This window comes from Sus scrofa, chromosome 15, assembly GCF_054392235.1.
Source record: "Sus scrofa isolate SSC_HxYL_T2T_F1_AM1 chromosome 15, Sscrofa_HxYL_maternal_Yorkshire_Landrace_v2.0, whole genome shotgun sequence".
Lineage (NCBI taxonomy): Eukaryota > Metazoa > Chordata > Mammalia > Artiodactyla > Suidae > Sus > Sus scrofa.
The window spans coordinates 94,819,462-94,827,221 of NC_139397.1; the positions used below are offsets into that span (position 1 = coordinate 94,819,462).

The following is a 7,760-nucleotide window of genomic DNA, read 5'->3' on the forward strand; positions in this document are numbered from 1 at the left end:
TGTGTTCTGACAAGAAGGCTGATGTCATTTTGAACGTTGTTCTTCTGTAATGTGGAAGATGAATTGTTCTTATTTTGCTACTACCAAGTCAGATCCTAACAATCTATTTTTTCCGTTTTAAACCTGAGCCCCACAGGTCTGTGTTCTGCTTTTAATGCTAACTTATGATATTTTAGAGCTTGACTTTGAAAATATAGAACTTCATAATTTAACGAAAGTCTAGTAAAGAGATGAAAAAGATGTTTCTTCTCTGCTACAGCTACAAAGGAAGAGGCATTCTTCCTCATCTTAAAACTTGGTCAAAGGATCTGACCAGGTCGGGTGTTACATGTGAATCTCACAAGGACACCAGTCTTGTTTCCTATGTGATATGAAGTCTTGCACAAAATATTCATTACTGCTACCAGCTCATTCTGTTCTAATATAAATCTATCATTAGAATTATTATGTGAACAAAGGATTCTTGTAGATGCTAGAGATTTTAGAAATTATTGCCATGTTATGTGAACATAACTTTCAGTGACACCTGTAATTTAGTCTTACTAGTTAAGACTTGTTAAGACAGTCTTATTTGTTGCCCTGGTAATAATGTTGTAGCTGACACCTATGTCCTCAAGTATAAACATTCTCAGAGGTTCTGTGTTAAGTCTGAAGAAGATCCTTGAGTCTTTCCTCTTCCCATCTGCGTAATGGCCAAATAGATCTACTCTGCTAGAGTCCTTTGCATGACAAAGAGTTTGAGTCTTGTTGTTTCCATTTCCACAGGGATATGTATTCAGTTGCTTTGGCACCATGGAACACAGTGACAGTTTCTCAAACCAAGAGTTGAGATAAGATATTTCATTTCTAATACCAGAACACTACTCAAAATGTCACCTTTTCAGTATTATTTGCAACATATTTGTATCATTTCAGTGTCCTTCAGGAACTTTGGGAGGGGAGAGAAATATTGAATAACAAAATAAAAAGGCGCAGTTGTAGTTCCTGTTTTTTGTTTTGTTTTGTTTTGTTTTGTTTTCATTTTAGGGCAGCTCTTGTGGCATCTGGAAGTTCCTAGGCTGGGGATTGAATTGGAGCTATAGCTGCCAGCCTACATCACAGCCACAGCCATGCCAGATCTGAGCCACATCTGTGACCTACACCATAGCGCACAGCAGTGCCAGATCCCCGACCTACTGAGCAAGGTCAGGGATTGAACCCACATCCTCATGGATACTACTTGGATTCTTAGCCTAATGTGCCACAACAGGAACTCCCAGCAGTTCCTTTAATTAAAAAAATCTTTACTCCCCCCTCCAGACATACACCAAGGTCCAACAGAACAATGTCCTAGAATATTCTTCTAAATATGGTAAAAATCCTTCTACCAAAACCAAAAATATTTTCTATATTACCATAGTATTACATTTTTATTAAATCTATTGTTCTACAGAGTAATGAGTTCTAGGACTTAGAACGATAGAAAAAAGTTATATTGTGGAAAATAAACTTTCCTCAGATCCATGTGAACCTCTATATCATCACTGACAGTGATCAAATAGAGATAAACAGAACAGAAGAGAGTCCAGAAATTTGCCCACACACATGGAGGATCACAGAGGTGCCAGCGAAATACATGGGGAAAGGAGAAGCTTTTTCATATGCGGTACTAGTTCAAAGGATATTTGCATTTTAAAATTCGATATATATATAATCAAATTATTCACCAGAAAGCTAACACTAATTTATACTCTCACCAACACGGTTAAAGATTGCTTCATGACCTATTCATGTCAGTGTTCATGGATGTTTGCAAAGAATGGATATTCTGTTTATTGACTACAAAGTACTCTTTCTATGTGTGCATATAATGCAGTGCATTCATTATTCAAGCCAAAAGTATTTACTGGATGCCTCATATGTTCTAGATACCACTCTAGGCCCTGGGGATTTGGCTAAAGGCAAAGTACCTACTTTCTTGGAGCTTACATTCTTGTGTGGGGCAGACAGATACTAAACTGATAGAAATATATGTGTGTGTGTGTGTGTATATATAGTTTTATAGGCTTCTAAGTTGTATGAGGGAAAAACCCAACAGGGCAAGGGTTTAGAGAGGCTGGAGGGCTCTAGTTCAGATTCCTATCAGGGAGATGGAGTCAGGGAATGCCTCTCTGTAGAGGTGGCCTGCATGATAAGAAGGAGGAGGCCAAGCAAAGCTGAAGAGGAAGGTGTGTATCCAGGCAGAAGTTTGGGGAGTAGGAAGGCCCTAGATCAGGAAAGTGCTTGGTGTGGGGGAGACTCCGAGAGAGGCCGTTGTAGCCAGAGAGTATAGGAGAGATGCTTGCAGAGGGAGCCAGCGGCTAGACTGTGCTGACCTTATTGGCCATAGAAAGACATTTACATTTTATTCCAGTGTAATGGAGAGCCACTGAAAGGTCTTCAGCACTGATGTGGTGTGATCTGATTATACCTATAGATAGAAGATATATATATATATATATATATATATATATATATATATATATTTTTTTTTTTTTTTTTTTTTTTTTTTTTTGCCTTTTCTAGGGCCGCTCCCACGGCATATGGAAGTTCCCAGGCTAGGGATCTAATCGGAGCTACAGCTGCCAGCCTATGCCAGAGCCACAGCAACACGGTATCCGAGCTGCATCTGCAACCTACACAACAGCTCACGGCAACACCGGATCCTGAACCCACTGAGCAAGGGCAGGAATTGAACCCGCAACCTCATGGTTCCTAGTCGCATTCATTAACCTCTGAGCCACAACGGGAACTCCATAGAAGATAATTTTGATTGCTAGGGGGCAGTGAATTGTAGGGGAAAGAAAGGAAGCAAGAAGACCTTTAGTTGTGGCCAGAGCAACTGTAGCTTGGACTAGGTGGTAGCTGGGGAATGGTGAAATGTGACCCAAACTGGGACATATCTGGATGTTAACAGTTAGGATATTAGAACAGTTAGGACTTGCTGATGGTTTGGATGTCAGGGGTGGGGTGGTGCTGGGGGAGAAGAGGAATCATGGATGACTCCTAGGTTTTGGACCTAAATCACTGGGTCTGTGGCAGGACTGCAACTGAAAGAGAGATGATTGTGGAGGGAGACTGCGGCGGGGGGCATTGGAAGAAAAACTTAGGTGTATATGAGTGGAACAACACAATGTCCTTCAGTAGATGAATGGGTAAACAAAACATATCCATACAATGAAATATTATTCGGCTCTGAAAAGAAATGGCATACTGATGCATGCTTAAGCATGGCTGGGCCTTGAAAACATTACGATAAGTGAAAAGGAGCTGGACACAAAAGGCCACATGTTTTTGTTTTTGCTTTTTATGGCTGCATCTGTGGCATATGGAAGCTCCCAGGCTAGGGGTCAAATCAAAGCTGGAGCTGAGGCCTACGCCAGATCCACAACTACACCAGATCCAAGCCAGCAATGCTGGATCCTTAACCCACTGAGCAAGGCCGGGGATTGAACCTGCATCCTCACGGACCCTATATTGAGTTCTTAGTCCACTGAGCCACAGTGGTAATCCAGGCTGCATGTTGAATAGTTACATTTATATGAAATATACAGAATAAGCAAATCTAAAGAGTCAGAAAAATAGATTAGTGTTTTCCAGGGGCTTAGGGCGGAGAGGAGGAAATGGAGAGTGACTGCTTAATGAAGGTTTTCATTTGGAATGAGGAAAAAGTTCTGGAGCCAGACAGTAGAGGTGCTGCATAACATCGTGAATGTACTAAATGCCATGCAATTATATACTTTAAAATGGTTCCAGTGGTAAATGTTATATGTATTTTACAACAGTAAAAAAATCTAAGACAACAATTTTAGGACGTATGTAGGGAAACTCAAGAGTTTAGTGTGGGACGTATTAAATTTGAGATGCCCATTAGGTATTCAGGTAGAATTGAATAAAGGAATTGGGAGCTCAGGGGAAAGTTCAGAACTGGAGGAATAAATCTGGGAGTCATTAGCATAGGGATGGCATTTAGAGACTGAGAATTGGATGAGACCTAGGAAGGCAGTGTAGAGAGAAGAAAGGGAAAACTGAGTCTTGGGCTACCTTGATACCTGTCAGGAATAGTAGGAAGAGCCAGCAAAGCAGAGTGGGCACACTGGCTCCACAAAGCAGCAGGAAGGTTAGGAGAGCATGGCATTTCTGGAGCTCAGGTAGGAAACATTTTGGAGGCGGGGCACCAGAAGTGTCAGTTACTGTTGAGAGGTAGAATAAGATGAAGACAATTGGATTTTGTGTGATGGAGGTTCTTGTTTGTAGTTCCAAGTGGTTAAATGCATCATTCAGATATACTTAAATTTTTTTTTTTTGGTTTATTGATTTCTTAAATAGATGTATGAAAAGTTTTCATAGGAATTTTCAATTAGGCTCAGCAGAGCAGATTAAGCATCTGACCTTGTCACTGTTGTGGCTCAGGTCACTGCTCTGGCAAGGGTTTGATAACCTAGGAACTTCTGTATGCTTCAGCAGAAGCCAAAAAAATTAAAAATAAAATAAAAATTTCTATGATCATTATAGATTGATAATTTTTATTTCTTCTTGTATTTATAATGCCTTTTGCTTATTGAAAATTTAAGTTCTGTATTAAGAAATTAAAGGTTCTTTTTAAATTACTCAATGAATTTTATTACATATATAGTTGTACAACAATCATCACAACCAAATTTTATAGCATTTCCATTCCAAACCCTCAGTGCATCTCCCCACTCCACAACCTGTCTCATTTGGAGACCATAAGTTTTTCAAAGTCTATGAGTCAGTATCTGTTCTGCAAAGAAGTTCATGGTGTCCTTTTTTTAGTTTCCATATGTAAGTGATAGCATTTGAGGTTGGCGTCTCATTGTCTGACTGACTTCACTTAGCATGATAATTTCTAGGTCCACCCATGTTGCTGCAAATGCCGTTATTTCTTTCCTTTTAATGGCTGAGTAATATTCCATTGTGTATACCTACCACATCTTCTTTATCCACTCCTCTGTCAGTGGACATTTAGGTTGCTTCCATGTTTTGGCTATTGTATAGAGTGCTGCAGTGAACATTGGAGTACATGTGTCTTTGTGAGCCATGGTTTTCTCTGGATAGATGCCCAGGAGTGGGATTGCTGGATCAAATGATAATTCTATTTTTAGTTTTCTGAGGATTCTCCGTACTGTTTTCCACAGTGGTTGCACAAATTTACATTCCCACCAACACTGTAGTAGGGTTCCTTTTTCTCCATACCCTCTCCAGCACATATTGTTTGTAGACCTTTTGATGATGGCCATTTTGGCTGGTGTAAGGTGGTACCTCAGAGTGGTTTTGATTTGCATTTCTCCAATAATGAGTGATGTTGAACATCTTTTCATGTGTGTTTTGGACATCCATATGTCTTCTTTGGAGAATTGTCTGTTTAGATCTTCTGCCCATTTTTTGATGGGGTTGTTTGTTTTTTGAGTATTGAGCTGCAGAAGGTGTTTATAAATTTTGGAGCATATGGAAGTTCCCAGGCTAGGGGCCCAATCGGAACTGCAGCTGCTGGCCTACACTACAGCCACAGCAAGGCCAGATCTGAGCTGTGTCTGCAGCCTATATCATAGCTCACAGCAATGCCAGATCCTCAGCACACTGAGCAAAGCCAGGGATCAAACCCACATCCTCATGGATACTAGTTTGGTTCATAACCCGCTGAGCCACAACAGGAACCCCCTCATTCACATTTTTAATTAATATGTTTAAATATAGTCATGTTGTCTTGGCTTGTGTTTTCTTTTTTTTCACGTTTTAAAACTTTATTTGCATATTTTAAAAAATTGTGCATTCCAATAATTAAAATCATTTGAACAAAAAAAATGGCACTCTGACTAAAATGCATTTTACAGCCCACAGGACACCTTGGACCAGCTCACTTTTTACTCTAAATTCCACCCAGCTTTCTCCTTCACCAACATGCAAGTTCTTTTCCTTCCCCGCCATCCACATAGGCAGATGGGAGAGGCAGGTGCGGCCTTGGTGTTGGTAGTTCTCTATTCTTTGATGTGAAAAGGAGCAACACAGTCATTTAAACTTGATCCAGCCTCTTTTCATGTTACCAAGTTAAACAGCTAAAAGAAGTAAATAAGAAGGCAATCCTTGTGCAATGTACAGTGCCTATTGGCGGCACACGCCTCATTATGACTCGCCTGCTTGCTTCTCCTGTTCAGTTGTTTCTTTTAAGGCAGTGAATTTTTCTCTTGCATTTCTGTCTTCTTCGGTTTTGACTTACTGAATTTCTCAATCTCAGCCATATTGGGTTTGTCAGACATGGTTGCAGAGGAAGCAGAGCGAGGTGCGAGTGAGAAGAATCCGGTCTATGCAGTGGCCGCCCCTGAGTGCCTTGGCTTGTGTTTTCTATTCAGGTTGTTTTTGGCTATTTTTTCTTGCTGTCTTTTGTTACACTGATCATGGTTTCTTTATTCTGTTTGTTTCCCTTCAAAGGTTGGCAAAATTATGTATTCAGTTTCAGTTATTTCGATAGTTAACATGAAATTTAAACTCTCATGGTTATACATGCTTTTTATCAGTGTCTAGAATTAATCCATCTTTATATTTTCCCATTAAACAGGAAATTTTTACTCTTTCTCATTCTGCCACTGCTACCTCTACAAGTATAAGCAATTTTATCAAATTAGTTTTATTCTAGTTAAGTTTATTTTTTTCATTTTATTTTGTGGCTGCACCTGAGGCATATGGAAGTTCCCAGGCCAGGGATTGAATCCAAGCCACAGCTGAGGCAATGCCAGATCCTTTAACCCACTGCCCTGGGCCAGGGATCCAGCCCGCACCTCCACGGCAAACCCAGCCACTGCAGTCAGATTCTTAACCCACTGAGTCACAGTGGGAACTCCTTCTAGTTAAGTTTCTACTGTTTGTTTTGACTCAGGTTTTTTCTTTTATCCCACATTATCTTTTTCTTTGGGTTACCATTTGCCATTGTTCTGTTCAAGTGAATTTTTGAATACTGTAATTATTTTAGAGTTAGTGTGATTGTGGCAAAGCTTCTGAGTCCTTGTATGTTAAAAATGTCTCCAGTTTTCTCTCAGCCTTGATTGTAAGTTTGCCTTGGAATAGATCTTTAGGTACAAAATCACTTTTCTTTCAGAATTTGGAAGACATAACTGGTGTCTTTTGCACCCAGGATTGCTAATGAGAAGTCTGATGCTAATCTGATTTTTGTTCCTTTAGCTATGTCTGCTACCTACACCACAGCTCACGGCAATGCCAGATCCTTAACCCAGAGTGAGGCCAGGGATCGAACCTGCAACCTCGTGGTTCCTAGTCGGATTCATTAACCACTGAGCCACGACGGGAACTCCCAGTCACAATTCTTGATTATAAGTAACAAAAACTGGCTCTGGCTAATTTCTGCAAAAAAAAAAAAAGAACCCCTCAAACAAACAAACAAAAAGGCTATTGGTAGGCTATTGGGTAGCTCACAGAATTGCACAGAAAGCTGAAATTAAGGCTTGGAAAACCAGCAGGAACCAAAGGGGCCACAACCAAGGATACTCTGTAGGAATAGTCTGGTTAGGTCATTGCTGCCAGCCTTTGTGGATGTCAACCCAGAATAAGTTCCGGGGTGGAGCACCCAACATAATACTCTAATTGCCAACCCTGAAGGCAGAGTTATCTGGCAGGCACTCAATAACCACAGGAAAGTTCATGGCCTAATCTGTGCAATCTGTGAACATGTTCCCTTAAATGGCAAAAGGGACCTTGCAACTATGATT

General features: G+C 40.4%; 1 pseudogene; it reads right to left on the reverse strand.

Moving 5' to 3' along the window:
* Window positions 1-6,032: 6,032 nt before the first annotated feature.
* LOC100511599 (thymosin beta-4-like) lies at window positions 6,033-6,438 on the reverse strand (annotated as a pseudogene).
* Between the last annotated feature and the right edge of the window lie 1,322 nt (window positions 6,439-7,760).